Raw genomic sequence first — 6,004 nt, 5'->3', positions numbered from 1 at the left:
TGTAGTATATTACATTTCATTTTGGGGGGAAATTCCAAGTATGGTGTTTGTATTAAAGTCAGACAGTCATACTTGTGCTTTTACATGAAGTTTAAATGATACACATTGTAAATATTCAATAACTACAGTGTTTAAAAAGCATGCTTCAACATAGAAGTAGCAGCAATGTAATTATTTGAAGTAACACTTAACACACTCCACTGCATTGAATGCAGTGGATTGATCAGAATGTTAAGACTGACATTTCCAAGGTTGGCTACTATGTAAAATTAAAATTACACAAATTGTGCAGAAAAAGCCTTAATTTTAATTTCATACAAATCTTTGATGCATTAGTATGTTCTAAAATGTCACTGGGAATTAGCTTTTTTTTTTTTTTTGTTTTGTTTTGTTTTTTGCTTTACATCACTTGGTATGTAAATACCTTGATTAAAACCTTATAAACCAATTTCAAGGTTACTATAAGTTGTATAGTACAAGTGTTTTTTAAAAATCTTGGGGTGTTTTTAAAAATTAAGATATATTTTGCCCAATAATTTTTTTAACAAGATTGCTAAAAACATCTTATTTAGACACTTCAATGTACCAATTTATAATTGGACATTCAGTTTAAATAGTACACAGAGTTGTGGCTTTTATTTTCAATTAATTTTTTCCTTGTGGGCAGTGTGCATGGTATCACAAGCCTGAGCAGAGGCTTAAGTTGTATGTGTGCAGAGTTTGTAAAGGAATCAGTTGGAAGATGCAGAAGACTGAGGTTTGCTTTCAAGGTATTTTTCAGGCTGTGTGGGTAAAATTTGCCTCAAATTTCTATCAAACAGGAATGTAAAATAGATAAAATCCTATGTATTTGAATTGTCAGAGCTAGGGAGTGCAAATGTCTTGGCAATGTATTCAAAATACTGGCCTGGGCACCAAAGAGTGCCTTTTACAGTTACGTAGTAAGATGCAATTGGTACCCACAAATTACTGTTTTCTAAACATTTGAAGTCTTACAATTAGCTTTAAAATAATGATGATTTTATAAATTGATGATCACAATAATTTTGGTATTACTTTCCTCCTTTTCCCACTTAGCAATATAGCCAAATGTATTCAACATAAAAATTCATAGGGTCTAAAGTTCATAGTTGGGCCAAATTTTTTTAAGGCACCTTAGTTTTTACCATAATGGTCATCTATTACACTCTTCTGTTATAAAACATACCCTTATTTCTTTTGTTTATAGTATCTTTGAGGAATGTTTTTGGAAAAGTTAATTTATATTTTATAGGGAGAACACTCAATAAATTATGTTAACTGTGCCCCCGAGTTAAAAATTTTATGAATATATGTGAAACTTGAACAGCTGAAGACTTTTTTTAATTGATAAAATTAAAAATGCTCAGTATGCCTGTTTTGGTCTGCCAGTAAATTAAGTAGCTTATTGAGATAACTAACAGCTAAATATAGCTGTAGTGTTTCCTGACTGTATATTCTATGATTTAATAAAAATTATCCAGAGTAGTTATATTGCCACAGTAAACATGTGACTGAAGTGTCCTTCATCTTAATCTGAAAGAGGGCAAAATTTCATGATCAGTTAATGGAAGTTATTTCATGTTAAGTTTTTTTTTTTTTTTTTTTTTTTTAAGACGGAGTCTTGCCTTGTCACCAGGCTGGACTACAGTGGCAAGAACTTGGCTCACTGCAGCTCCACTTCCCAGGTTCAAGTGATTCTCCTGCCTCAGCCTCCTGAGTAGCTAGGATTATAATCATGTGCCACCATGCCCAGCTAATTTTTTTGTATTTTTAGTAGAGATGGAGTTTCACCCTGTTGGCCAGGATGGTCTCAATCTCCTGACCTTGTGATCCGCCCACCTCAGTCTCCCAAAGTGCTGGGATTACAGGCGTGAGCCACAGCGTCCGGCCCTTTTTTTTTTTTTTGAGGCGGCGGCTTGCTCTGTTGCCAGGCTGGAATGCAGTGGTGCCATCTCGGCTCACTGCAACCTCCGCTTCCCGGGTTTAAGCGATTCTTCTGCCTCAGCCTCCCAAGTAGATGGGACTACAGATGCATGCCACCATGTCTGGCTAATTTTTGTATTTTTAGTAGAGACAGGGTTTCACCATGTTGGCCAGGATGGTCTCAATCTCCTGACCTCATTATCCACCCGCCTTGGCCTCCCAAGGTGCTGGGATTACAGGCGTGAGCCACTGCACCCGGCCATTAAGTGGTTTTTAAAATACAAAGCTACTTATCCAAATGAAATGTACCATTTAAAAACTACGACTGGGCCGGGTGCAGTGGCTCAGCCTGACCAACATGGTAAAACCCCATCTCCACTAAAAATACAAAATTACAGGCGTGGTGACCTGTGCCTGTAATCCCAGCTACTCAGGAGGCTGAGGCAGGATAACCGCTTGAACCCAGGAGGCGGAGGTTGCAGTGAGCCAAGATTGTGCTATTGCACTCCAGCCTGGGAAATCGAGCGAGACTCAGTCTCAAAAGAAAACAAAAAATGCAACTGTAGCCGGCCATGGTGGTTCACACCTGTAATCCCAGCACTTTGGGAGGCCGAGGCGGGTGATGGATCACCTAAGGTCAGGAGTTCGAGACCAGCGTGGCCAACATGGTAAAACCCCATCTCTACTACAAATAAAAAAGTTAGCTGGATGTGTTGGTGAGCACCTGTAGTCCCAGCGACTTGGGAGGCTGAGGCAGGAGAATTGCTTGAACCTGGGAGGTGGAGGTTGCAGTGAGCTGAAATTGCACCACTGCACTCCAGCCTGGGCGACAGAGTGAGACTACATTTCAAAAAATAATTAAAAGTACGGCTGTTAACTTGACCCAATGCTATCTTGATCCAATTTAAGCCTAAGAATCGTTGCTCCCCACCCTGTTCATCAAAAACATCAGCAGAGATTTTTTTGGCATGCAAGGAAATGTTTATTTCATAATTATTTTGAGATTTATTTTGGTGATGTGTTTTTGACTGCCATATTCTTTGTTCTAATAATTTCTCTACTAGTATTTCCACTCCCTTCCCCCGTGCCATTCCCACTTGATTTTTATGTCTGCTGGCAGTGAGAGGCTAAAATGGCCAACTTAAGCCAAAGCTGTAAACAACAGTTGAAGTAAGTCTTTCAATAAAGACTAGACTATATGATAAGTGGCTTTTTCTTATTGTCGTTTATTACATAATTATTCTTCCAGGCTGCCATGAAATAAGCAACTAGGTTTTAAGTTTTCAGGAAGTTATGTGGAATATGTATGTAGTCAGGACCTATTTCCATGTTCTGTGTAAGTGTTAACATGTCCATTAGCTTTGTTGAATTAAAATTTAATCTCTGGATATGAAGGAGTAGAAATCTGCATCCTTCTAAAAATGCATGCTCTATTTCATATTAATATGGTTAAATTCATTAATTTGGAGTTCTCAGATATGGGAACTAATTTTACTGTCTAGGTTACTCTTTGGTAATATCTATGAGTAAAGATTATGCTTGACAAAAATAATTTAATAAATGTTTTAGATACTTTACTAGTATGTCCAAATTAAATTTTCCCCATTAAAAGTTAGCATTTGGGCTTCTACTTAATACATTATAAACATTGACTTTGCAATTTTATTATGTACTGGAAAGATGCAAAACCTATTTCCTTTAGACTTTTACTAGTTTTTATAAGCCTTCACTGTTTTACGTGGTCTAAATGAGGGTTTTGCTTAAATGTGTATTCTGCTATGTTCAGTAATAAAATATTCTAGTAATTGGCCAGGCACAGTGACTCACACCTGTAATCCCAGCACTTTGGGAGGCCGAGGTGGGCAGATCACTTGATGTCAGGAGTTCGATACCAGCTTGGCCAGCATGGCAAAAACCCATCTCTACTAAAAATACACAAATTAGCCAGATGTGGTGGGTGTGCCTGTGATCCCAGTTACTCGGGAGGCTAAGGCAGGAGAATCACTCGAAGCTGGGAGGCGGAGTTTGCAGTGTGCTGAGATTGCATCACTACAACCCAGCCTGGGCAACAAAGCAAGACTCTGTCTCAAAAATTAAAATATTCCAGTGATTATGTTTAAATAGGTTGCTGTAAATTAGATTGACACATCAATTCCATTTCCAAACAAGGAAATTATGTGAATACAACTTAAACTTGTTTTTTGAGATGGAGTTTCGCTCTTGTTGCCCAGGCTGGAGTGCAATGGTGCAATCTCAGCTCATTGCAACCTCCGCTTCCCGGGTTCAAGTGATTCTTCTGTCTCAGCCTCCTGAGTAGCTGGGATTACAAGCGCCTGCCACTACGCCCAGCTAGTTTTTGGTATTTTTAGTAGAAACGGGGCTTCACCATGTTGACCAGGCTGGTCTTAAACTCCTGACCTCAGGTGATCCACCCGCCTCGGCCTCCCAAAGTGCTGGGATTACAGGCGTGAGCCACCTCGCTCGGCCAACTTAAACATTTTATTGTTCCAGCTGGGCATGATGTGGCTCACGCCTGTGACCCCAGCACTTTGGGAGGTTAAGATGGGAGAATCACTTGAGCCCAAGAGTTCGAGGCTACAGTGAGTCATGATTGTGCCACTCCAGCCTGGGTAACAAGAGTGTGAAACTCTGTCTCTAAAATACAATAAAAAAAATTTGAAATGCAATATTAGTATGAAACCTGGCCTCCTATTTTCTACTTACTGATTTTGTTTTGAAAGATAGCGCAGATAGGCCAGGTACTATAATTCATAAGGTACTTTGTGCAAATACTTCTTTTATGGGCAAAGATGACTTTTGGTTTTGGAATTTCTAAATGTGAAAGAAATTTATATTTAGGAAATAGGGGTAGATGAAAGCTGTGTATAATTTGTTGTTTTTATTTTAAGGGGAAAAAAGGCATTGATAGCAATTGATCTTTTTATAGAATTAAGCTTTGTGGCTGGGCGCAGTGGCTTACATTTGTAATCCCAGCACTTTGGGAGGCCAAGGCGGACTGATCAAGAGGTGAAGAGATCGAGACCATCCTGGCTACCACAGTGAAACCCCGTCTCTACTAAAAATACAAAAAATTAGCCGGGCGTGGTGGCGGTTGCCTATAGTCCCAGCTACTCGGGAGGCTGAGGCAGGAGAATGGCTTGAACCCCGGAGGCAGAGCTGGCAGCGAGCCCAGACCACGCCACTGCACTCCAGCCTGGGCGACAGAGTGAGACTCCGTCTCAAAAAAAAAAAAACTTTTGTTTGGGGGAAGAGAGAGATATAGTCTATATAACTTTGATGGTTTGGTTTTTAAACAAAAATATCAGAGTAACCGCTGACAAAAGAAGTATATTCAATAAATTATTTCCTTAACTTTCCAACTCAAAATACATACGCTGAATTTTGTCTTTTCCAATTTATTGCACTTTTAAGATTTCACTAACCATTGTTTCTCTGAGATGTTCCCCTGGGAGTGATCCATAGCTAATAACGTCTTGGAGTCAGCTTGGAAAGTTTGCAAATGTGAATAAAACTGAAGTGCTTTTGGATAGCGTTAGAGGAAATCCAGGGCGACTGTATGCTGGAAAGTAATCTCAGGAGTGAGCTGTCCAGTTGATCTTCCAGCGGGGCTTAGCTTGCCCATGGGTCTCCTCTTTTCACTTTCCTTCCTTCTTGGGAACTGACAAGAGTTTTGCAAAGAGCCTGGTTGTCATGGTGCTATAGAATTATGGCATTGTTAAGGTAAACCAGATTTTGCTGTATAAAATCAGCAGATACCATAACTTGCCCAAGTGTAATTTTTTTTCCTTGTCCTTTATCTTTCTTCCTTAGGTTTTGGTTTACCAGCAAAGAGAAGTCTGAAACCATCTAGACAAAAAAAGCATGAAATACGTAGCCATATGCAACTGTGCATGTTCTGAGAATTATTATATAAATTTCAGGTTTTCACATTCAGTTCACTTTACTGGTTACAAGTTAAGAGTTGAGTTGTTCCATATTGGGTTTGTATGATTGCATTTGCTCACAAAAATAAAGCTAATGTGTAAGTCTTAACAGCTTT

Source organism: Macaca mulatta, chromosome 9, assembly GCF_049350105.2.
Source record: "Macaca mulatta isolate MMU2019108-1 chromosome 9, T2T-MMU8v2.0, whole genome shotgun sequence".
In the NCBI taxonomy this organism is placed as follows: Eukaryota; Metazoa; Chordata; class Mammalia; order Primates; family Cercopithecidae; genus Macaca; species Macaca mulatta.
Note: the sequence above shows the minus strand (reverse complement) of the source record.